The 26,935-nt window shown below is 35.4% G+C and overlaps 1 protein-coding gene across 2 annotated transcripts in view; it reads right to left on the minus strand.

Moving 5' to 3' along the window:
* The window catches only part of FBXL17 (F-box and leucine rich repeat protein 17), a 508,942-nt gene that overhangs the window by 161,285 nt on the left and 320,722 nt on the right, over nt 1-26,935 (minus strand). The window lies entirely within an intron of this gene.

Here is a 26,935-nt window from a genome sequence, read left to right on the forward strand (position 1 = left end):
AATTATAATGAAACTAGAATATAGATGATGGTCATTACAGGTGGACAGTAATATTATTCATGTTTCAGTTATTAATGATGGAGTCTGATAACACTAAAATATACATTTTTGTGTACTTTATTCAATATAAACCAGAAATATTTAAAAATCTAACACTGGTTATAGATTAAAAAAAAAGAAGTCTGCACATGTAAGAACTTTAAGATCTTTTACTTCAAAATTTTTAATTCTTAATATTTTAAGTGAATTGTTATATAGATATATAATATAGATATAGATACATAAGATTTATAGTCTTTTCTGGTTTCATTTAAGTTAAAAGGTTTTTGAATGGTGCACTCAGATTTAATAGCCATAGCAGAACATGCAATACAGAACTGAATGAACTTTAAAAATAATGATTAACAACGCCATCCATTTTATGGCTCAGTCTCCTACAATATCAGAAAAACCTGTACAGTCATACTGACACATAGGAATATGCATCCTTCAACGTAGTCGTTGCTTTAATCTTTATAAATAACAGTTAAGTAAAAGGGTAAAAGCAAAAAGAGTCATTAACCTTTCCTAGGAAGTAAGGATCAAGTAATTTGATACCTGTGTGTATAATCCATCAAAAAATTACTGAGTATCCATCTCTGTCTTGCAGATATTTTATTTGCTGTCTGGCTTATTTGTAGGAATCTTCATAAAATGTCAGAAAATTTTATACAATTTTCCTTCACACAATTCATTACTGAAGGTTAAATTAGTTATAAAGAGGACATATTTTTTCCTTTAGAATATTTTTATAGAATATTGTTTTAATGGAATGATAAACATTTCAAAGTTCCTTGGAATAATTGAATAAACATTCTTTTCTGGCTTTTTTTTTTTTAAAGGATTTATGACAAAAATGGAGAGGTTCTTCCATGGCTACAGCAGAAAACTTAAGACAGCAACACAATGCAATTACCATTGATACAGCTTATTATAAAGGGAAAATTTTAAACCTAATTCCATGTCATTTGACTTTAATGTAATATTTGAATAAACTCATAAAAACAGAAGAACAAAAGCAGATAAGACATTACAGGCAACAACTATGTTTTCTTTACAACTTTAAAAATGAATTTTCATATGCTAAGGATAAAAATAAAGACCCTAGATGATTACAAAATCCTAAATTAAAAAAAAGTCTGACTACTTTCTGCCATATCAAAGATACACTTTTATCCTCCTCTATCACCTACCAAAAATTTACAGATGCAGCATTCTGTATGACTACCACAAAATGAAATAAATTAGTACAGAAATAATGTTTATGTCGTTTTTTTTTCTCATGCTCTTTCTAAATAGTCCAGAAAGCCTGGTTTTACATTTGATTGTGAAAAAACTCTAAACAATTGCCATATCCTATCTGCATTCCTGCTACCTGATTCTATGTAAGATACATGACAAGCACATAGAAACATTAAAGACACACAGAGCCCACTACGAAGAAAAAAATAACACAAATTGATTTCACTGTATAAGCCAGATCAAGTGCTGTTTCATAGGCAACAAGAACCAGTATTCATAGAAAATAAGGTAATCAAACACAGGATGAAAAGTCTCTAAAAACTGATGAAAGGCCATGAGCATCAGGTTTCCCCCCTGTGTGTCAGTGGGAAGTTTTTATGAATAGATATAGTAACTAAATTTATCTTATTCAAGAGGCAATAGCCAAGAGATAACACATTATTAACAAATAAGTAGTAAATACTTTTTAGACAGAAAAAGAGAAAGGAAATATAAGAGAAAAGTACTTTGCTTTCACAAAGGATCACCTAGGATTTTTGCTCTGGTTTTAAAAGTTCGGTTGCACAAGGTTTTCCAACTAGTTTTAATTACTCTGTAATCACAGCCACTGTGCTAGAAGTTACGCATAACATGGAAATATTCCTTGAATAAAGATTCGTGGAGAAAAACACATTCCTTAGAAGATTTGTAGCAAAACTTAATTTCTTTAATGTAAATATCACATCATTCCCAGATGTGGTATTTGAGGAGAGAAACCCCAAGTTCTGTGAATGTGGACTGAAACTCTCAATACAATAATATTAAACAAAATTGAGTGGTTCAAATAAATACCTCAAATAGCTATTGTTTTGAGAGTTGAAAGTGGAAATGGTTTGTATTGTCCTGTTACTGCAAATTGACGGAGATGAAACCCCACATCAACTAGCTAGTGCCTGAAACCTAGTGATTAGTCCAGGTCTCCTCTCCCAGGCAGCCTGCAGTGACAGCACATCTTGACAAGAGGCCTGCACAGTGACTATCCTTTCCTCTTGAAACTTCTAGAGTCCATTATAGTATGTATTTACAAGAAGTACATGAACATAACTCTGGTTTGTGGACTGCATTTATTCTAAATGATTCTCTGTTTTATAGGAGTCCTGGCTGTAGTCATGACCTTTAGCGTTATTAACATCAGAGCATTTCCCAGGTCACTGTACAGTAGGTATGCAGGCAACAAACAAGGTGGTAAAGGTCAGTAATTATTGAAACTTTCTGACGATAGGTTCTTATTTAAGTTTTTTTTTTTCCTTATGTAAATTTTTTAAAGGGTATTTTTTAAATGGTACCAATAAAATAGAGAAACGTTTGTAAAGTGATCGAATCTTAAAGAAGGAGAGTAAAGGGCTGCCTGGGTGACTTAGTCAAGTGTCTGACTTGATCTTGGCCCAGGTCTTGATCTCACAGGCATGATTTTGAGGCCCACCCTGGGCTCCATGCTGCATATGAAGAAGAAGAAAGAAAGAAAGAGAGAAAGAGAGAAAGAAAGAAAGAAAGAAAGAGAGAGAGAAAGAGAGAAAGAAAGAAAGAAAGGAAGAAAGAAAGAAAAGAAAGAGAGTAAGAGAATCAAAGATCACATTTAAAACTTTCATTTCTCCATCCTCTCTCCTATTCACAAATAATACATCGGAGAGTATCCATTAATCTCAATAATAAATTATAATTTTGTCCCTAGGGACAAGCCATGAGTCCCTAAACTCAGAATCTTGAATTCAAATTTTTCCCATTCTTCACCCACCCCGTGTTCCCATTATCGCTGAGGACAAACTTCAAAATATCATGTGATGGACATTCTCCATAAGTCAGTACATTCAAAGATTTCTCATTTCATGCATGACAACATAAAGAATTATAAAACTTGGGAAAAGAACTATATCCTCAGGGAAAGTAACAATCTATAAGATTATTAAGGAGGAATTAATAATGGGAAAATGGCATAGTTGAAAACAGCAGAAAATCCAATATTCTTAGACTAGCCCACGAACATCAAACACAAGCCAACTAAACGATTTTCCCAAATTCTGAGAAACAAAGTGATATGTATCTTAACAAGAAAGAATTTAAAAATCTGGAAAAACCCACCCTATTCTTACCTCCATGAAACCACAGAACCACCTACCTCCTTTGAAACCCCATACTCTCATTCTCTGTAACATGAAGACCTGCACAAAGAGTTTCTCCAAATCAAATGCTCCAGGTTCAATATATTTTAGTTTAATCCTGAATTGCCTCCCCTCAAATTATTTTCTTCTTTGACAGGGTTCAGAAGAAAAAGAAATTGTTGCTGAGAGAAAGAGCAGGGGTGAAGGGAGGGTGCTACATAGGGAGAGAATCTGACTGATTGACTGATTGATTGATTGATTTTAGAGAGGGAGTGGGAGGAGTCAGGGGAGAGGGAGAGAGAGAATCTTAAAGCAGGCTCCACGCTCAACACAGAGGCTGAGGCAGGCTTCATCTCACAACCCTGAGATCACGGTCTAAGCCAAAATCAAGAGTCAGATACTTAACCAACTAAGCCATTCACGTGCCTCTGATGAAAATTTTTAAAATTGCAACCATTGTAAATTCTTAAGTAACAGCTATTGAGTATGTGTGTGTGTGTGTGTGTGAGCGCGCGCGCGTGTGTGTATATATACATACACACACACACACACACACACACACACTCTTCTAGAACTCCACAAAGCATAAGAAAACCTGCTCCAAAATATCCAGAATTATTATTTATAATAACACAATGTTATGTTCACTTGCTTTTGATAATGTTCTGAAATATCTGATGAAATCTGAAAAGCAACAAAAAGGTTATTTTTGTCAGCTATATAGGAATTTTTTTTTTTTTTTGAGGCATTTACTTAGTTTCAGTGGAGGGAAAAATCTGTCTCCTTAGCAATAGATTCCTAATCACCTGATTTATGTGAAGGGTAAAGGTTAATGAATTAAGCTGTGTAAGCTTCAAAACTATCAAAGGAATTCAAAAGAGCCTTGAATTATGGAAAACAATGGCTCATTCTACATACATACCAAATTTTTATGTTTTTTGTCTCCTACTCAAAAGCTGGAACATGGCATTAGTGACAATTGAAAAGAACTAATGAGGAAATATGACTACACTGCTTGCAAGAGGAGTGTCCTAGGAGACCTTGTTACTGTTTGTGATGTGCTTCAAACCCAAAAGAAGCTAATTGGAGCTGCCAGACACTGGTTTGCAAATCTCACTTTAAAGGACAGGCTCAATCACCTTAGAGGTGTGGAAAGAAATGTCCCCATTAGAGATGCATTAGTATGGGCTTGGTGAATTTCTAAATAAACTTTAGGATGTTCTTTCCTAAGCCACTTTTATATTTGAATAATAGATATATCTTCAAGCAGAGGAAAAAATGCAACAAGACAAAAACAACCCCACAGATTTAAAACAAAAAGTATGAAAAGGGCTGTAAAGTAATTGGCAAATAAGCACAATGGGGAGCTAGATATCTTTAAGACTGAATAAACATGTAGATCAAACCTTAAAATGTCTGAAATGCAAACACATTGTAAAAGGGATCTATTTAGGGGTTTAAGGAATAGAACTTCATTTTCATCATTTCTTGAAACTAAACAAGCCACCCTGTATTATATAGCTTATAAATGGGTAAAAGCATAAGAAGCTGCAACCCACAGACACATACAAATGAAAAAGGAATAAACAGGATTTAAAAGATCTAAAGAGAGCAAAAAGGGAGCAAACTTGGCCCAATCCTGTGCAAGGAAACTCATCCTGACTTCAGGTCATTTAAATGATAGCAGAGGTCACCAAAACACAATTTGGCATCATATAGAAAGAATAATGATATTTGATTGATTTTTCTAAATCCTCAAATTGAGTTTACTGAAGAATAATCCGATCCCAGTGTAGCAAATGAATTGGCATGATTTACAGGTATATTCTGCTTTCAGAAAATGCCCTATATAAAAGATTTCTATTTACACAAAAAAGGCATATTTACAGGTAAACATGTATAAGATGAATCAATTCAATAATCTATTAATAATAGTACATTTCTCTTAATACATAGGACTATAATTGTATCTATAAGCACTCTATTTATAGTTACTTTTTCTAGTAATATAATACCTTAACCTCACAGAAATAATATGCAGTATTATTGCTGTCTTCAACTTAAACAAGTGCACATAATAACAAATGAAAGACACAAGGCATCAGAATGATATGAGGAGTGTCCTTTGTATTTTATAATACACTTTCTTGTAAATGTTCTTCTATTCTATCCCATTAACAACACAGTACCAAATATATATATAAGTCAATTTTTCACATAAACGTCCAAAAATATTCTCATAGAAGAGATGTTCATTGCAAGAGAGTTTTTTAAAAGGTTGACTTGCAATGAAAATGCTAAAGCATTTGCTCAAAGCATGTTCTTAATATACCATGGGGCAAAGACTAGCAGTGACACACAAAATGTCACCAGCTCCACCAGTTAACAATAGTTATCTTGGGACACTCATTAAGTTCTCACTTACCAAATGTTATTCTCCAGAAAGCCAATACCTGATTAGTGAAATCTAAGATTAACTTAGTAATTTGCTACTTAAAACAGTGGAGAACTGATGCCCGTTTTGTCACACAAAGATAGCAAAAGGTTATAAAATGAGAATAGTAGGTGTTTTTTTTAAATGAGATTTTAATAAGTGGCCTACAAATGGATATGTTATTGAAACTTAAGGTCTACCGGTTTCTACCTTTGCCAACAGAGGTGCTACACCTCTGAGGGAGGCAGAGCAGATGCTGTCATCGCTGATTCATTCTGGACCACTCTTTACCTAAGTGTCTCTAACACCAGGTAGGTTTCCCAACTAGTGAGTAAGGAGGAGTCAGCACTGAAAAAAGGAGTTATACAACAACAATATTTTATAATATATTTAGGAAAGACCATTACAAACTAGCTCTTACAAAAATATTTTGTAAAACAAGTTTTAATTTATTTCTTAAAGTGCTTTAAATATGCTCAGGTAGAATGAAGCCTGCGCTATTTTAAAAACACACATCCGGGCGCCTGGGTGGCTCAGTGGGTTAAGCCGCTGCCTTCGGCTCAGGTCATGATCTCAGGGTCCTGGGATCGAGTCCCGAATCGGGCTCTCTGCTCAGCAGGGAGCCTGCTTCCTCCTCTCTCTCTCTGCCTGCCTCTCTGCCTACTTGTAATCTCTCTCTGTCAAATAAATAAATAAATCTTTAAAAACACACATCCTCCTTAAGCTACTAAGAAACAAAATGGTTAAAAGCTCTTCTAAAATGGGTGGGGAGAGGGAGATTAACAAATTTGTGATAAACTTGGCTTTGGCTTTAATATTTCAGATGTATTTATCCAAAAGTCTTACTTTAAATTTTACCCATTATTCCATCTTTTTACCATAATTACACTAAGTCATTATATAACAGCTTGAGCTCACTTCTTCTAAGTATTCCTCAAAATATGCAAGAGGCAGAAAGAAGATTCTAAGGTTCTATTTATTTATTTAACTCAACCATGTTCTATTGAGTGTAAATTCTGTGTTAGAAATATTCAAAGATATAATCAGAAGCCCACATTATTATAAAACGATGGCCGTAATGCTTATAATCTTGATAGATCAGCTACTATTAATTTTTGTTATTGTTGATGATAATATTCCCACCTAGGAACAGAAAAAATCTTATCCTTGAAAATAGTTATATTTCAGGACTAAAGGAAATGCTAGAAGAGAAAGGGGGAGGGAAATGTAAAGGTAAGACTTCCTAATTCAGCCGTTTATTCGTTCTTCAATGGGGAAAAATGTAGTTACTTTGAAATAGGAAAAGTTAAGAATACTCCTCCTTTTCAGCTTTTTGGGGTTCCATTAATTTATGACCAATAACTCTGGGGGAATCCAGGCACTGCACAGTGTTGATACAGTTAAGATTGGTGCTATCTTTATGGTTTCCTGGCATATTTTAAGACATAGGACAGAAGAGAAGATTTTTAGTATCCTATATGTTACAAAAATTTATTGTGTAGAAGCAAAAGCCCAGGCCCTTAAAAAACTCAGGAATATAAAGACATATAAAACTATGGTCCAGTTTAGTGCATGACAATTCATCAGGGGCCACTTCTTTTCTGGAAAAAAAGTGAGGCAATACTGTGGCAGCTCTAAACCAAGCCCTACCACCACCACCACTAATAATAAATATCAACTTTAACAGTAAAGCTAGAACTATTTCAAAGAGATTGTTAGGCTTCTAAACAACTAAAATGAAATTTAGGTGGACTATTCAACATATAATTGAAAATAATCTTCCTGCCCATCTCTACCCCATATACTGTGGTTGCTTTAAGTATTGATAAAAAAGTCTCAATTCAAGAGACATCATATACTTTATGCTCACCTTTGGTTTAAAATGGCTATGACTTAAAACTAAATTATTTTAGTGGACTATAAAAACACCCAGAAGATGAGATTCTAGGCATCGTTCAGGAAAGAGTTAAGTACTTCCTTACCAGAAGACGCCACAAGTCGGCTTTGTAGTGACTAATTGCCTCTTTAACCTCTGTACTCTGGGAGCTGGCCTAGCTTCAATACCAGTTTTGTGATAGAGCCAAAGACTGATGTCCAACATAGACCTCCCATGACCTACGTAGCCAAGGAGTTAACTCAGACAAGATGCTGACAAAAGGTTTCCTTCTCACTTGGGAAGGCACACAATCTCTTTTTGGATAAGCCAAATTCTCAGAAGACTATAAAGCACAGTAGGTAAAGACAATTTGTAAAAGTCAAAAGAATAGTTTCACTTTGGCTAACAATGATTCTAAACATCCAAATGTATCATTCAAAATTTTGTCTGAGAGATGGTTTTAGTGATAAGAAAAGAAATAGATTACTTATTTTAAAATGCAATGAAGAGGGCACCTAATTTGATATCTTTGAAAGCTCATAATTAGATAGCAGTAATAAGACACAAAGAAAGGAGGTCAAACATTCTCCATTCCAAATGTTTTCTATACGCTTCAACCATTCATACTCAGGAAGCCTGTACTTTGTCATTAATTTTTAAGTTTAGAAAATTTCTGGCCTGATCAAAAGCCAAATGAATAACTTTTACAGGTGATTTTCAGTAGTGATTACATAAAATGTAAATAAAACGAATTCTGCAATTGGGAGAAAAGCCTAGTGAAGGTTTCTTGTTAGTTTCTAAAAAAGAAGGGATAAGGAAGGAGTTCTGGATTAGGGAGCTGGAAAAGGGTGGGCAGTGGTAATAAAGTAACCCACATAATTCACCACAAAGAAGTAAAAAGAAAGATCACATGGGCTTGATGAAGGCAGGGACATTACATAAGTTTGACTTTACTAATACTCAGCTAGACTGAACTCTGCACCCTCTGAGGCCTAAGAATCATCACTGCTGAATTCATAAAACCTACTTCCAAAGCCCTGAAACTGCAGCTACTTTATTCTTATTTTCTCCCATATCACTGCATAATTAGCATTCACGTCAGAGGTAAAATAATCTTTGCTCTAACATTTACAGGAAAGAGAGGAAGCAGGTCATGTTTAGTTGTGTTGGTACACTGAATTTACACAGAGAGATAACTTTTTTACTTTAAAAAAAAGAAAGGATTACACTTCTTTTTTTAAAAAAAAAAGTACAAATATTTCTACAAATGACAATAAGGGATATCAACCAAGAATTCTCTTATGAAAAGTATACAGTTTACATTTTCTAAATCCCAACAGAAGGATGCTGGCTGGTTTCAGTTCATTTTTATCTATCTGAAGAATACAACAGAAAAAAGGTCCCCCCAATTTTCTTCTTAAATAACATTTAAGTAAATATAATAGAATGAAATTTAGAAATTCCAGGGAAAGGCTATTGAACATTACTTAGTTTTTCTGGCTACCAGGACAATTCAGTAATTCCTAATATAAAGTCCATTTGCCTGTAAAATATCCATCTCAAGGATTCTTTCTTAACTCTCTCCATCAATGAAAAGACTTGCTCATCAACCATTTAATTTATATATATAAGAGTATTATATATATATAAGAGTATGTGGTATGTATGTGTGCATACATGTATATACATTTATGAATATAACTCTTAACAAATACATTTTCCCTTACCAACACTGTCATTAAACCAACAAAAATATAATTATTATAAATGCACTTAGTAAAAGAATTTTAGCCGCCTAGCCCCTGAAATGTCACAATCACTAAAATCCAGGTTGCTTTGCTTAGGCCAGTCACCAGTCTATTCTCTATAGGGAAAAACTTCATCTCCTTGTTCCTGGGGAGTGTGGTGGAAAGCTAATGAAACCAGTATGTAAGACTGATAGAAACCATGGAGGGAAGCATTACTCAATTTCCCCTTGCAGAAAGTTGCAAAAGCATGGAGAAGGAAGGAGGTCAATTCACTATTTGTTTCAGACAGTGGGTACCTTTGCAGGCAACATCACATCAGACAGCCAGTAAGAAAAAGCAACACTTCCAAACCCAGTACTCAGCTTTGTGTTATTTTAAACTATAAATCAAAATTTCTCAATGGCATATTTCTCAATGTTCTACTGTTGATTACAGTTACAGTTCTGTCTGCATAAGCAACAAACCATGTAGCAAAATGGAGTAACAATATTAAGATTCCTGCTCTACACACAAAAAAACCCACTGCTCTCAAGTACCCAATAAAGGAAACATGCTGCTATTCTGAGGAAAAAGCAAGACTTGGAATTGAGAAGAGAGTTTATTGTTTTTAAAAGTCATTAGTGGAATAAAGAGGCAAGAGCAATGCCAGGCATTTGAAAAAAGGACATCAGGTAAATGTGCTTGTAATTCAACTGCTCAGTTTTGTGCTGCCATGGTCATGAGAATATCATGAGTTCTGCCCTGATAATGATAGAATTTTATTTAAAAAAAAATTGGAGCACAAATTCCTTTTTGTGATCTTTTACTGAAAGGTAAATGCATAATCATCAGACACACAACACACTCAAGCACTTTGGCAAAATTGGGGGTTTTGGGGGAAATAATGGCCACATCATACTTTTAAAAAGGTGAAAGAAAATATAAGGGCAATAGTATAAGCAAGTCAGCAAATGTGATATAAACTCAGGGATGTATTAGTTGAATTAGTGGCTTGACTTAAGGTTGAGGAAAGAATATTGTAGAGGAAAAAGACGAAAATAATATATGCTATGTATAACAATAAAAACATATAATATAATATATGCAATAATTCTTGTTGCATGTAACATATATATCATAATGAATATATAACAACACATTCATATATTTCATCATTAGTAAGGGATCTGAATTTATTTTATCTGTTTAATTATATCTGGCCTTATTCCACTAGAAATGCATACAAAATTATAAAAGAAATATTTAAGGCAAGAAAGGTAAGAAATATGGATAGTAAAATAGTGAGTCAGGGGTATACTCACCTTAAAGGGATTCATATGATTAGCCTCTACAAGTGGGTTAAGATTTTGGAAAGGCTTTCAAGGAATCAAAGTAAAGAGAAAAGTATGATTATTTCTTAGATTTGTAATATCAATGACTTAAAAAAAAATCAGATGTTCAAAAGAAGCTACAAAAAGACTAGATATGCTAAATTCTACCTCTGACACTAATACACTATTTGTTAATTAATTGAATTTAAATTAAAAAAAAAAAGACTAGATATGCTTGAGGCAGTTCTAGGGAAAGGCTAAGGTTTTAAGAAAAGTAACCAAATATTCTGCATCATTTAGAAAATTTCCTTTCATTTCTTAACACCACTATAGACTTAATCCACGAGAAACTGGACATTCAAAAAATTTAAAAATTAAAACTATAGTGCACATGATTAAAAACATAGTGTAATAACATAACATTTAGCTACATCAAGATTTTGCTAAATTTTAATATTGCACACACAAAATCAATCAGTTATGGATAATGGAAATATGTTTCAGATGCTCAGACTGTCAAAGTTGTGTGAGCGTGTATGTATGTGTGGATACACAGTCCCTGTATTGAGAATGTAATTCAACTTTTCTAAATCTTTTCTGTAAAATGGAAATTACAGTCTCTACCTCCAAGGATTTTATAAAGGTTACATTTCATAATGTTTGCAAAGGCTCTTTTAGTTATTCAACAAACATTTACTAACCCTTAGAATGCCCCTAACTGTATGGATACAAAGATGGATAAGCCAAGTCTCTTCCCAAGGGGTATTCAAATCTTGTCAACTTTATCATCCTCCACACAAATAAGACAGGGTTATTTAGAACAGAATGTAATTTCCTAACGTACATTTCTCAGAAAGCTAGCACTTTGGAGCTTTAATAGTTGGCATATGCAAGAAAGAAATGTAGGGTTCAATAAGTTCATGTTCAATAACTTTTTTTTTCTTAGTAAAAGGAATGTAAAGCACATAGGATAGCACCAGGGACACAGTAAGCAATTAAACATTAATTAATATTATTTAGGCCCAAGCACAGAACTTGGCACATAAAAAAATGTCTGTAGCAAGCTGAAGAACAGCCCTGAAAGATACTAACTCCTGATCCATGGAACCTGTAAATGTTACATTTTATGGGAAAAGTGTCTGAGCAGATGTGATTAAATTAAGGGTTTTGAGATGGGGAAATCATCCTGGTTTATCTGAATAGGCTCTTAAAACAATTCCTAGTGTACTTATAAGATAGCAGCAGATGGAGATTTGACAAAGGAGAGAAAGCAAAATTACTGGAGGCAGAGATAGGAGTGATTTGGCCACAAGCCAAGGAGTGCTGGTAGCCACCAGAAGCTGACAAGAGGACTAAAAGATTCTTCCCCAGGGCTCTTGAGGGGGTGGTGTGGTGGTATGTGAAAACTTGATTTGGACCCAGTGAAACTGATTTGGGATGTTTGGCCTCCACAACTGTGAGAGAATAAATATTTGAGGGTTTGTTGTTGTTGTTGTCAATAATAGAAATGTTTAACTGTACCTGTTTCAAGATGTTTCCTTTTGTGAATTTAAAAAGGAAAGGAGACAAATTTCTCTTTTACAAAATGCAGGATGAGCTGCCTTTTTGTTGTAGATGGCTCCAGAAGAATTTAGTTTTGGTGTTACTGGTCTGGAATTGCTCAGGGTTACTGGATGAAGACTTGAAAGACAAAGCAAAAATCTGACTTGGCCCCTCAATCAGAACAGATCAGAAAGCTGAGGGAGCAATGTAGGCTTCTCTGTAGTCCCTGTGGCAGTACCCCATGACCCTAAGGCTGCCCGGCGACTGCCTGGCACTTGGCTGCGGTTGGCATTCAACCTGTCACGAACGACTTCTGAGAGCGCCTCACTCGCTCCTCCGTGGGCGGCCGAGTGCTTGCCGAGCCCTAGTGTCCAGGATCCAGACCTTGGGCAAGGTGAGGAAGGACGCCTGCAGGAGACTGTACTCCCGGAAGCGTGAGTGTGTGGGGAGCGGGCTCTAGGCTGCAGCCAGGACCAACGCCATGGGCAAGGTGGGAAAGGGCTCTGGGTTAGATGGGGATCCGATCCTACCAGAACAGCTTTCTCTGTTCTGTCTCACTGACTGTGGTGCTCAGGGAAACCTGATTCACCTGTTTCTTCTTCTCCACAGGATTCCATTAAGCTTCCCAACAACTCTCATTTCTTCCTGATGACTGAAGAACCCAATTTTCTAGGCGGTTCTTTCTCTCTGGGTGTTTGAAAATTCCTCTTTCCCAAAATGTGCTTCAGGGAATATACTTTCCACGGGTGGTTCTCTGTTCTTTAGAAACCTACTGCCCCTCCCACTCCATGACAAGGCTTTCCTGGGCTTGTCTCTGGGACGTTTTATCTCTGCTGTTCCTGGCAGACTATCCCTCACAGGTCCCCCAGTCAGAATCCAAGTAGGATGAAGCCACCTTCACCGGTGCCGCATGGCCCTGAGATTCCAGGGGGTTGGTTGGGCATCTACTGGAGAAGAGCCTGAGCCCACTACCCACATCACCCTTTTTTATCAGGTGTGTGTTACACCCATAGTTTGGTTTCTTTTTAGAAATCTGCTATGAGTGGATGCTATTTTGGTAAGACTTCTACTGAATTTCAAGTTTCTGATTTCTTCCATTTTTGCATTTTCTAAGGAAATATCACTGAAATCACCAAAAATATTCCATGTGGGGAGTCTGGTTTTTCTTATTGAAGCTATTCTGCATAATAGGCACCTTTTAGCTGGAAGGATGTGGTGAAGGTGAAGTAGAGAGCGCTGGAATGTTAACACCTATCTTTGCTCCTACTTGCAGCTGAGGCCAGGAGATGACTCAGCCCAGACCATTCTGTGGGTGAGAGGGAAAGCCTGACTATGAGGCCACTATTCTGGCATCGTTTTAAGCTACCAAGTTTATAGTAATTTGCTATACTACCGACAGGAAATAAATACAGTGCCCAATAAATGTTATTAAACCAATCACTGGATTATACATGTAGCAAACAAGGAATATGATTTGCAAAGGTAATAAGCTAAATGCCATTAAGATGATATTACTGGAGGAAGCAAGATGGCAGAGGAGTAACAGACTGAAATATCATTAGGTCCCAGGAATTCAGCTAGATAGTTATTAAACCATTCCAAACACCTACAAACTCAAAAGGAGATAGAAGGGAAGAAGAGCAGCAATTCTAGGAACAGAAAATCAATCACTTTCTGGAAGGTAGGCTGTGCGGAGAAGTGAATCTGTAGCAATGGGAAGACAGACCACAGGGGGAGGGGCTGGCTCCTGGCAAGTGAGAGAGCGGTGGAGCACAAAATTGGAACTTTTACAAGTCGGCTCCACTGAGAGACATCACTCCAGAGGCTAAGCAGGGGGTAGAGCCCTCGCAGGGACAGTGTGGTCTCAGGACCCACTGGATCACAGAAAGACTGGCGGTGTCTGAGTTTGGCAGAAACGCCAGGTATTGGAGAGGGGAAGCTGGCTACAGAGACGGAGACGAGGAGTGAGCTCTCAGCTCAGGGTTACCTTAAACCATGATCTAAGGCACAGTCATGCCACTGCTCTTTGAGCAGGAACCCCACAAGTGGCAGATCCAAGGAGACCCCCCTCCTTCCTCCTCTGGGAAGAGCTGTGCGGGAGTGCACAGTAGGAATCTGTTGGGTTTGGAGACTCCAAACGGCCGTGCACCAGAGACAGAAACTGTCACAGGCTGGGTGAGCACAGAGTGTGGCTGGAACCAGGGCTGGAACAGTTTTTCTCTGAGGACACACTGAGGAGTGGGGCCCTGAGCTCTCAGTTCCTCTGGGCCGGAGATTGGGAGGCCGCCATTTTCATTCTCTTCCTCCAAAGCTGTACAGAAAGCATTCAGGGAACAAAAGCTACAGAGAGCATACTGGAGCAGATTATTTAGCCTGGCCCCTGGCAAAGGTGGTGCAATTCTGCCTTGGGTAAAGACACTGGAGAATCACTGCAACAGGCCCCTCCCCCAGAAGATCAGCAAAAACAGTCAGCCAAGACCAAGTTCATAAATCACCAAGAACTGTGGAACTCCAGAGCTAGGGGAAACCAACACATAGAATTCATGGCTTCCTTCCCATGATCCTTTAGTTTTGCAAAGTTACATTTTTTTAATTTTATTTTTTTCTTATTCTATTTTTTTAACCTGTTCTCTTTCCTCTTTTAACTTTTTAAAACTATTTTATCTTAACAATACCTTCTTTTTAAAAATCTTTTAAAATTTTCATTGTTACGGTCATATTTTAACCCTTCATTGTATTTAACCTTACTTTGGGTATACATACAGGTTTTTTTTTTTCCTTAAAATTTTGGGATACAACTTCTTCAAAATATACCCTAAATCTACCACATGGCTTTGTTCTAGTCCCCAGCCTGATCACAGTCTCTCCTCCTTTTTATTTTTTTTCCAACCAACATATCTTATCAATTCCTTTTTTAAAATCTTTTTTTAAAATTTTAATCCTTACAATCATATTTCATCCCTTCATTGTATTTACCCTTATTTTTGTATACATGTAAGTTTTCTTTCTTTAAAATTTAGGGAGGTCATTTCTTCTAAGAGACCAGAATACACCCAAAACAAGTGGGTACCTCTGTTCTATTCACCAGTTTTATACACACACACACACACACACACACACATATATATATATTTCCCCCGCTTCTTCTCCTTCTGGTTTCAGGTATCTTCTGATTTGGTTAGCATATATTTATCTGGGGTCATTGCCACCCTTTTCATATATTATTCTCTCACTCATATATTCTTATCTGGATAAAATAACAAGGAGGAAAAACTCTCCTCAAAAAAAACCCAACAACAACAACAACAACAAAAAAAAAAAACAAGAGGCAGTACCAACAGCTAAGGACCTAATCAATATGGACATTGGTAATATGTCAGAACCAGAGATCAAAATGAGGATTATCAAGGTGGTTTGAAAAAGGCATGAAAGATATTAGAGAATCCCTATCTGGAGAAATAAAATCCGTCTCTGGAGAAATAAAAGAACTAAAATCTAACCAAGTTGAAATCAAAAAGGTTATTAATGAGGTGTAATCAAAAATAGAGGCTCTTACTGCTAGGATAAAGTAGGCAGAAGAGAGAATTAGTGATATAGAAGACCAAATGATGGAGAATAAAGAGGCTGAGCGAAAGAGACAAACAACTATTGGACCATGAGGGGAGAATTAGAGAGATAAGGGATACCATAAGACAAAACAATATTAGAATAATTGGAATCCCAAAGAAGAAGAAAGAAAAAGAGAGAGCAGAGGGTATATTGGAGCAAATTATAGTAGAGAATTTCCCTCATACAGCAAAGGGAACAAACATCAAAATCCAGGAGACACAGAGAACCCCTCCAAAATCAATAAAAATAGGACCACACCCATCATCTAATAGTAAAACTTAAGAGTCTTGGTGACTAAGAGAAAATCCTGAAAGCGGCACGGGACAAGAGGTCTATAATATACAATGGTATAAATATTAGATTGGCAGCAAACTTATCTATAGAGACTTGGCAGGTCTGAAAGGACTGGCATGATATATTCAGAGCACTAAACGAAAAAAATATGCAGCCAAGAATAATATATCCAGTTAGGCTGTTATTGAAAACTGAAGGAGAGATAAAAAGCTTTCAGGACCAAAAAATTAAAAAAAAAAAAAAAATTAAAAGACTCTCCAAACACCAAACCAGCCCTACAGGAAATATTGAAAAGGCTCCTTAAGCAAAGAGAAAGCCTAAAAGTAACAGACCAGAAAGTAACAGAGACAATATACAGTAACAGTCATCTTACAGGCAATACAATGGCACTAAATTCATATCTTTCAATAATTACCCTGAATGTAAATGGGCTAAATGCCCCAATCAAAAGACATAGGGTATCAGAATGGATTAAAAAAACAACAACAACAACAGGATCCTTTGATATGCTGTCTACAAGAAACTCATTTTAGACCCAAAGACACCTCCAGATTGAGAGTGAGGAGGTGGAAAACAATTTACCATGCTAAAGAACATCAAAAGAAAGCTGGGGTGGCAATCCTTATATCAGATCAATTAGATTTTAAGCCAAAGACTATACTAAGAGATGAGGAAGGACACTGTATCATACTTAAAGGGTCTGTCCAACAAGAAGAGCTAACAATTTTAAATAACGATGCCCCTAACATGGGAGCAGCCAATTATATAAACTAATAACAAAATCAAAGAAACACGTTGACAATAATACAATAATAGTAGGGGACTTCAACATCCCCTCACTGAAATGGACAGATTATCTAAGCAAAAGACCAACAAGGAAATAAAGTCTTTAAGTGACACGCCAGACCCCATGGACATCACAGATATATTCAGAACATTCCATCCCAAAGCAACAGAATACATATTCTTCTCTAGTGCACATGGAACATTATCCAGAATAGATCGCATCCTGGGTCACAAATCAGGTCTCAACTGGTACCAAAAGACTGGGCTCATTCCCTGCATATTTTCAGACCACAATGCTCTGAAACTGGAACTCAATCACAAGAGGAAAGTTGGAAAGAACTCAAATACATGGAGGCTAAACAGCATCCTATTGAAGAATGAATGGGTCAAACAGGAAATTAAAGAAGAATTGAAAAAATGCATGGAAACAAATGAAAATGAAAACACAACTGTTCAAAATCATTGGGACACAGCAAAGGCAGTCCTGAGAGGAAAGTATAAAGCCCTTCTCAAGAAACAAGAAAGGTCGCAAGTACACAACCTAACCCTATACCTAAAGGAGCTGGAGAAAGAACAGCAAGGAAAGCCTAAACCCAGGAGGAGACGAGAAATAATAAAGATCAGAGCAGAAATCAATGCAACAGAAACCAAAAGAACAGGAGAACAGATCAATGAAACTAGGAGATGGTTCTTTGAAAGAATTAATAAGATTGATAGATCCCTGGCCAGACTTATCAAAAAAAGAAAGAGAGAGAGAGAGAGAGAGAGAGAGAGAGAGAGAGAGAAAGGACCCAAATGAATAAAATCAGGAAGGAAAGAGGAGAGATCACAATCAACATCAAAGAAATACAAACAATTATAAGAACATATTATGAGCAACTATACACCAGCAAATTTGACAATCTGGAAGAAATGGATGCATTCCCGGAGACACATAAACAACCAAAACTAAATGAGGAAGATATAGAAAACCTAAACAAACCATAACCAGTAAGGAGACAGAAGCTGTCATAAAAATATCTCCCAACAAACAAGAACCAGGGCCAAAAGGTTTCCCAGGGGAATTCTACCAAACATTTAAAGAAGAATTAGTTCCTATTCTCCTGAAACTGTTCCAAAAAATAGAAATGGAAGGGAAACTTCCAAACTCATTTGATGAGGCCAGCATTACCCTGATCCCAAAACCTGACAGAGACCCCATCAAAAAGGAGAATTACAGGCCAATACCCTGGATGAACACAGATGCGAAAATTCTCACCAAAATACTAGCCAATAAGGTCCAACAGTACATTAAAAGGATTATTCACCATGACCAAGTGGGATTTATCCTGGGCTACAAGGCTGGTTCAACATCTGCAAGTCAATCAACGTGATACAATACATTAATAAAAGAAAGAACAAGAACCATACAATACTCTCAATAAATACTGAAAAAGCATTTGACAAAGTATAGCATCCTTTAATGATCAAAACTCTTCAAAGTGTAGGGACAGAGGGTACATACCTCAAAATCATCAAAGCCATCTATGAAAAACACACAGCGAAATTCATTCTCCATGGGGAAGAACTGAGAGCTTTTCCGCTAAGATCAGGAACATGGCAGGGATGTCCACTATCACCACTGCTACTCAACATAGTATTAGAAGTTCTAGCCTCAGCAATCAGACAACAAAAAGAAATAAAAGACATCCAAATCGGCAAAGAAGTCAAACTTTCACTCTTTGCAGATGATACGATACTTTCTGTGGAAAACCCAAAAAGACTCCACTCCAAAACTGTGGAACTCATACAGGAATTCAGTAAAGTGTAAGGATACAAAATCAATGCACAGAATTCAGTTGCATATCTATACACCAACAGCAAGATAGAAGAAAGAGAAATTAAGGAGTCAATCCCATTTACAAGTACACCCAAAACATAAAATACCTAGGAATAAGCCTACCTACAGAGGCAAAAAATCTGTACTCAGAAAACTATTAAGTACTCATGAAAGAAATTAAGAAAGACACAAAGAAATGGAAAAAAAACATTCCATGCTTATGGATTGGAAGAACAAATATTGTGAAAATGTCTATGCTACCTGAAGCAATCTACATATTTAATGCAATTCCTATCAAAATACCATCAATTTTTTTCCACAGAGCTGGAACAAATAATCCTAAAATTTATATGGAACCAGAAAAGACCCTGAATAGCCAGAGGAATGTTGAAAAAGAAAGCCGAAGTTGGCGGCATCACAATTCCAGACTTCAAGCTCTATTACAAAGCTGTCATAGTCAAGACAGTATGGTACTGGCACAAAAACAGACACATAGATCAATGGAACAGAATAGAGAGCTCAGAAATAGACCCTCAACTCTATGGTCAACTAATCTTTGACAAAGCAGGAAAGAATATCCAATGGAAAAAAGATAGTGTCTTCAACAAACTGTGTTGGGAAAATTGGACAGCCACATGCAGAAGAATGAAACTGGACCATTTCCTTACACCACACACAGAAATAGACTCAAAATCGATGAAAGGCCTCAATGTGAGACAGGAATCCATCCAAATCCTTGTAGTGAACATAGGCAGTAACCTCTTCCACTTTAGCCATAGCAACTTCTTCCTAGAAATATCGCCAAAGGCAAGGGAAACAAGGGCAAACATGAACTCTTGGGACTTCATCAAGATCAAATGCTTTTGCACACCAGAGGAAACAGTCAACAAAACCAAAAGATAACTGACAGAATGGGAGAAGATATTTGCAAATGACATATCAGATAAAGGGCTATAAAGAACTTATCAAACTCAACACCCAAAGAATAATCCAATCAAGAAATGGGCAGAAGACATGAACAGACATTTCTGCAAAAAAGACACCCAGATGACCAACAGACGCATGAAAAAGTGCTCAACATTACTCGACATCAGGGAAATACAAATCAAAACACATGAGATACCACCTCACACCAGTCAGAATGGCTAAAATTAACAAGTGGGAAACAACAGATGTTGGCAAGGATGCGGAGAAAGGTAAACACTCTTACACTGTTGTTGGGAATGCAAGCTTGTGCAGCCACTATGGAAAACAGTATGGAGGTTCCTCAAAAAGCTGAAAATACTGTAAAATTTATCTATATTTCCATAGTTTTTTAAGTGTACACAACATTAAAAGTATATATATGATATAATTTCCTCATTATGAAGACAATGCTTGGTATAAACTTTTTGCAATAGCTATTTTGCCCAGATGCAACATTTCATCTGCTAGGTCTTTGTGAAATCTTCAGGACTAATTCGATTCCTTTAATCATCTTTATTGCAGGCAATTTAACTATCCAACAATAACCAGGTAACTTTAGGAAAGAGGCCTTAGTCCTTTCATATACATTATCTTATATATTGTCTTCCATATTATCTCTCACAAGTCGAACTAGAAGCTGGAAACCAATTTAAAATCAGCTCTGAACAATGACTTCCCCTTTAAGCATCAAGCTTTTCATTTCTAGCTGACATGAATATTTGGTGGAAGACATTACATAATGTTGTGACTTACAAGGTAGACTGCTTATTCTATCATCAAGAGCACTGTAAAAAAAATATGGCTAGAAACTGGATACTGGATTAGGACTCTGGCATTAGTCAGCAAATAGTAAAAGCTGGATACCATGGATCTCTCTGCAAAATTTTCTTCAATTACAGAGGATAAAAATAATGGAATTTTCTTTCTTTTACTGTTTCTAATTATTTAAGTGAATTGCCCAATTTTAAGAAACTTGCAATCTATTGATTTTCATAGCTACATAAAACACATATAAAATAAAAATCTTCACTGAAACATGCTGGAAACCATAGACATTTTCAAATAGATGGTTAGTACTGCTGAAGAGACAAATTAGAGATTCTCTAATCTTAAGTGAACACAGAACAAAAAAAGATCAAAGAGAACTTAACCCAACAGTTTATCTTTTTCACTCCATTGTAAATTTTATTTATGTCTCACATACAGTGATTAACCTATGACCTAGCTGATTTGTGCAAAGCAACCAAACACCAGGTATTTAAAGAACTCTTTGTAAACACAGCTTCCAAATAGGAACAAGGAAAGAAACAGTCATATATCTTTTAAAGTAAAGGTTCAAGATATACAAAAGTTCATGGTAAGCCATGTTATGATGTGTCAAGCACATATTTGAGGATTTCTGCTACATGTGAAAGACCTTTCTCATATATAATATAAAGATAACTTGAAGGTATTAATAACTTTATGCTTATTACTGTAAACCCTACATGATCAAAGTCTGGTATTCAGTGAGAGAAAAGATACCATTTTCATAAGTATGTAAAAATATGGTAAGAATTCTATGAGTTACTGTATTATTTTTCATAGTATCTATTTAAAAATGAAACCATGGGGAAATAATTGCTAAGTTATTAACTCTATGAAAGCTTTTAAAAGTAATTTTACAAATTGAACATACATTATTCAATTATCTCATATAACTTTCAAAACATTCAACCTAATTCTTTTTAAAAAACTTTAAGCACTGATTATAATCAATGTTTACACATCCCTGCAAGGGGGAATGAATACGTGTCTATTGCAAAAATTAATACAGACCACAAATCTGTAAGTTTGGGAATCTCTTTTAATAGCTAGTATAACCAGTATCAAACATTAATTATAGTCATTCAGAATTATCTGGGGAAGGAAGGAGACTTAATGGCCCCTGGGTTATATATTCATACAAATAGAAAATGGCTGTATTTGTTATTGAGTCTAGCTTCCAACACCCATGCTCATTCACCCTGAGTCTGGTCTTCAGCCAAACACCTAACTTCTCTATTCTTGGAATCTTAAATTTTATTGCCTTATTCAGGCCACATTAAGATATATAGAGGCCATGTCGTCCGGGGAGAAAAAAATATGGCTCCTCTTCCATCTGTAATTGTGTAACAATTTAAAATTCCACGAAACTGTATAATTCCTGAAAGGAAGTCCAAAGTTGTTTTATTGTTTGTTTGTTTGTTTGTTTAATTTGTTGGGTTGTTTCAGATTGTTTATGTTGTCCTTTTGGTGCTAATATCCTAAGCATGCACTTGGTCTGCTTAACAGTAATCAAGCAGAATCCCTGATCTTGTAGCACTGACTGCTACTTCACTGGGAAGACTATCCCCTCATTTTATGGATCAAAATGATTTTGCCACTTTTTTTTTTGTTCAAGTTTTGTCCCTCATCTATTTCTTTCAATGTAGACTGAAACACCAGGTACTCACTTTTGGCCCATATATTCTACATAACTGTCTGATTTGGTCCACTGAACACATGTATTGCCTAGATGGTTTCTAAAAACGCTACGCTTTTCATGTATTTAGACTCACCAGAGCCACAAATAGACAGCCCAGCCACATTTTGTATGGCTGAGTCTGTGTTTTAAGTGAATATCTGAATATGATGCCTTTAGATCAGACATGTGCTCTCAGCTGTAACAGTCCCCACCACTCCCTAATGCATACGTTTGATCCACTTTATTCATTTCTATTTGTTGTCTGGTTTTTATGGACATTTAGGTTTGCAACCCCTGAAAATACCATGTATATTCATCCACGTGTGTTTAAAACCCTTAAATCAATGCTGGTCTCTTCTCAGACTGACTGCTGCTCCTGACCTTTAGTTCTCCCTCCTCTCTGTTGTGATCACTGGCTAAAGTGTATGTCATCATCCTGACTTGACTTCTAGTTCTGACCTTATGCAGGGCCCAAGTTTTACTCTTCTTTGATGTGATGCTCAAGGCATGTTTGTTGAATGAATGAGTGAAGGATTGGTGCTGATAAGATGCTGGTAAGACAAGTCGTGCCCTTGTATATACTTAGAATGCTGAATAAAAAGAACAAATGCATCATTTTTATTAAGAATATGTCAACAAAGTAGGGCATTATTTTTAGGCATAAGGACTAGATCGTTTGTAGTTATAAAGAGAAACATCTATGTTAAATTTGGCTAATAAAAAGGATGAAGAGCACATAATAACAAAATATAAAGGGATTTAACAGGATAAAAACTGTACACGAAGATCCGTAAGGTTCAAGGATAATAATAAGATAAGAACATATAATGGAAACATAAAGTAGGTTCTGCTAAATTTCTTTTAGTAGAAATATCGTCTATACTAGATAAGCCAAAATGATTGAGAAGATGCTATAATATTCATTCTTAAGCAAACAAAAGAAGCAACAAAAAATAATAAATTTTTTAAAAATGCTATGGCTACTGAAAATTATAAATTGCTATTAATTTCAAGGAGCTCACCTTATACTTTTTGATATTGGAAAATATTTACCTAAGGGAAGTAAATTCATTTTCCATGAAAAGTTCCACTTCAGGACAAAGAAAATATCACAATTTGTCAATGTGAGAGTAAATATCAGAGTAAGAAAATAAATGTAGGTTCTACAAGGTATTATTTTCAAAGAAGGTAGATGAGGTAAACAACATGGTTTGAAAGTGCTTTTTTATTTAAAATACATACCCTTTAACACTTATTTGCTTACAGAATTAAGACAGTGTGTTTACTAGAAGGGTCTGGAACACACTTCTTTTTAGTGTAATTTAGAAATGTCAGTGCTTTCAAGAGACAGAATGACAGGCTGCTATGGAGCACAGATTCAGCAGTCGGAGTGCCAGGAAGCAGAACAAATCCAGACTTGGGGACTTGAGCAAGTTACCAAGCCTCCCTGTGCCTTACTTTCCTTAACTGCACAGGGTTGATACGAACATTTACTTCAAAGGCGTTTTGTAAAGATTTAAAGAAATAATATATGTAAAATGTTTAGAATAGTGCCTTGCACATATCAAATGATACATTTGTTAGCTATTGTTACTTTATTTAAAATTTCCATTATCTCTAGACATTATGTGCCTTCTGTTTTAATGAAGAAATATCCAGCATCACCTATCCAGTATGTTGCTGAAACCTAGAAACCCAATTTAATCAACTTCCTATTTACCTATCATAGGCAATATGGGGGGTTGGCAAGGAGCAACATATTTTATGGCACCATAAGAAGACAATCAGCTAAATCCAGAATGTAAGAAATTTGGCAAGACAAATGATTCATGATTTTCAACAAATAAATGACATGCAAAGGCAGAGGGGTAGGGGGTATAATTCACCAAAAGGAACTTAAGAGATGTATCAACCCAATGCAATATGTGACCTAGTTTGGATCCTAATTTCAAATTAACAAGCCAAAAAAAAAAAAAAAGTTTTAAGAAATTACTGTTATGTTTGTTAGCTGTAGTAATAGTACTGAATGTGTACATTAAAAAAATCTTTATCTGTTAGAGATAATTGAAAATTTTAGATACAGGAATTTGTCCAGGATTTAGTTTAAAATACTCCAGGGGGAAAAAAAGTTTGGGGGAAATCAACTGATGAATAAGAATGGCAAAATATTGGTAATTATTAAGTTTGGGTGATGGGAACACAAAAGTTCATTTTTTGATTCTATATTTATGTGTGTTTGAAACGTTCCATGATGAAGTCTAAATTTTACAAAATTTATTGTATGATGGATTTAACACAGGTTTGATCTCAAGTCTCTTTATGCCAGGCATATTTGTTATTCTAATTATGCAATTTAACTAAATGTTATAATAAATTAAATGTGAAAGCAAAAAAGATATTTTTATAAAACAATGTTGAATGGTTTATATATATTTGATAAGGCAACTCACTAAAAAATGCTTTTGAATTAGGTGTGAGATAATCTAAAAAGTTTAGGGGAAAGTCTATAATATTTAAAGGATTTTACTTATATTGCTTCAAAGTGTTTTAGTGCTCATTCCACTTTAATGTACTGAAAGCTGGAAATCACTGATGATACAGTTGGGGTTTATGAAAAGAATGATTTGAAACTCCCATCGGCGTGCTCTTATACAAATAAAAGGTCTTGGTCCTTTAGCAGAAGACTGGTGAATAAGTAGGCATTTACAGAATTTTAAATGATGGATATTGTTTAAATATTTTATTTTACAATTCCCATCCTCCCCCCATAACTCCTTAAATGAAAAAAATACTAATCCCCATCAGGGCAGAATAAAAGGGTTTCTACTAAGTTGCAAGTTTGTTCTGTTCTTTAATAAACATTTTGGATCCCTTTTTAAGTTAATGAAATCCAAAGATTACTTCTGCTTTAAATCCTGTTCAAAACATTATTTCAATTATTTAAATTAATTGATTGATTCACAACATAGATTCAAGAGGTATAAATTGAAAAAACAATATGATATTTTACAGTTTTAAAATGAAGGTCATATTACCAGAATGATAGCCTCAACAAATCCAGAAGCTGCAGGCCTTCCTAAATTGCAAAAAGCTGTATCTTGCATTTGACCAAAGACAAAATATACAGTAAAATGTATTGAGATCAATTAAACTCAGAAAATGACAAGTTATTTATTTATATTCTGCCTACTTGACGAAAGAATTGACAATAGCTTAAAATGAAAGTAAATGTTCATTTTAACTGATCATTAGACAATGAGATGATGACTTTGAAACTGCTCTAAAAGGAAAAAAATGCTTAAAATAAGCTTCCTTTCCGAAGTCAAGTTATGTAAAACATTCGAAGTTACTATAATAAAGTACCAGAATCTAAATACGCTTTCCTGTTAAAAATTATCAGTTTTCATTTGTACAGTTGAATATCAGCACTAGTATAATTCTGAGTTTTATTCATACACTTTGGGGACAATAATATAATCACAGAAGGCTACCCCAAATCTGAGTCTGCATGTTCTAATAAACTGAGATAGAAAAAAATTGATCTCAGTAAAATATATTTTGTTATAGATTTGATTTAATTATAGCCCCTATCTCAGAGCTGTTGGAAAACATGACAATGCAGCAGATCAGCATAAAATGAATACATAATTAGTGCTTAAGGCCCCATGCCAGAATTCCTCATCATCATAAATTTCAAAATGATATTGTTTGGTGGTTTATTTAAAAATAGTAAAAATGTTGAAATGTTGAAACACATTACTTTATATCTTGGGAAACAAAACAGAAAACTTATAGTTTCTCTAAACTGAACTTTCAAAATTATAAGAAGTTACACAATTAGTTATCATAAAATCTTGAATTATGAAAAAGCACTTAGAAACCCAACACTGTCTTTTAAAACTATAGTGGATATTGTGACTGCTATCTAGGAGCTACCTCAATCACAGCCGCTGCTAAGAGTTTCTGATCATTTGGAGCTTCTACCCTCACTCTAAAAAGCAGTTTATTTATAAAAAAAAAAAAAAAAAAAAAACCACGGACTTCGTTGTCAACTTCCATATCTGGCTGTGGGAAGGCTATGGGGAAACAGATACACATGTAGCCAGAACATAAATTATCGAAACCATTCTGGAATATATTCTGGTATTACTCATTCCTTCATTTTATGTACGTATGGACCAACATACATGGCATAGGGATATACTAGATCCTAGTGACACAGGATGAACAAAACTCAGAAAAATTTCAGTGACTATGTCCTATGACCCAGAGATTCTAGCACTGTAAACACAAATAGAATAGGTTAACTAAATTATGGTATCCAGATGTGGGCATGTAGTAGGATGATATATCTTTTCCTTGACACGTCAAAATTTCAAGAAATAGTGTTGAAATAAAGTCACAAAGCCAGCATGGATAACACAATCCTTTCTATATGATAGCTTTTTAATACTTCTTATTTTTAAGTTGGTTTGGATTCACTATCTTTTTTTCAAAACAGTGTCATTTGCCAGATGATTTGTAGGAATAAGCAGATAATTTCTGAGGTTTTGTGGGCTTGAGATTTTTACAATGCAAGTTGACCACCAGACATTAAATATGTAAGAATATAAAGGTAGAGTGCAGAGTTGGGCATGTAGGAAAGAT

The sequence above is a fragment of the Mustela lutreola genome, chromosome 5 (assembly GCF_030435805.1).
Source record: "Mustela lutreola isolate mMusLut2 chromosome 5, mMusLut2.pri, whole genome shotgun sequence".
In the NCBI taxonomy this organism is placed as follows: domain Eukaryota; kingdom Metazoa; phylum Chordata; class Mammalia; order Carnivora; family Mustelidae; genus Mustela; species Mustela lutreola.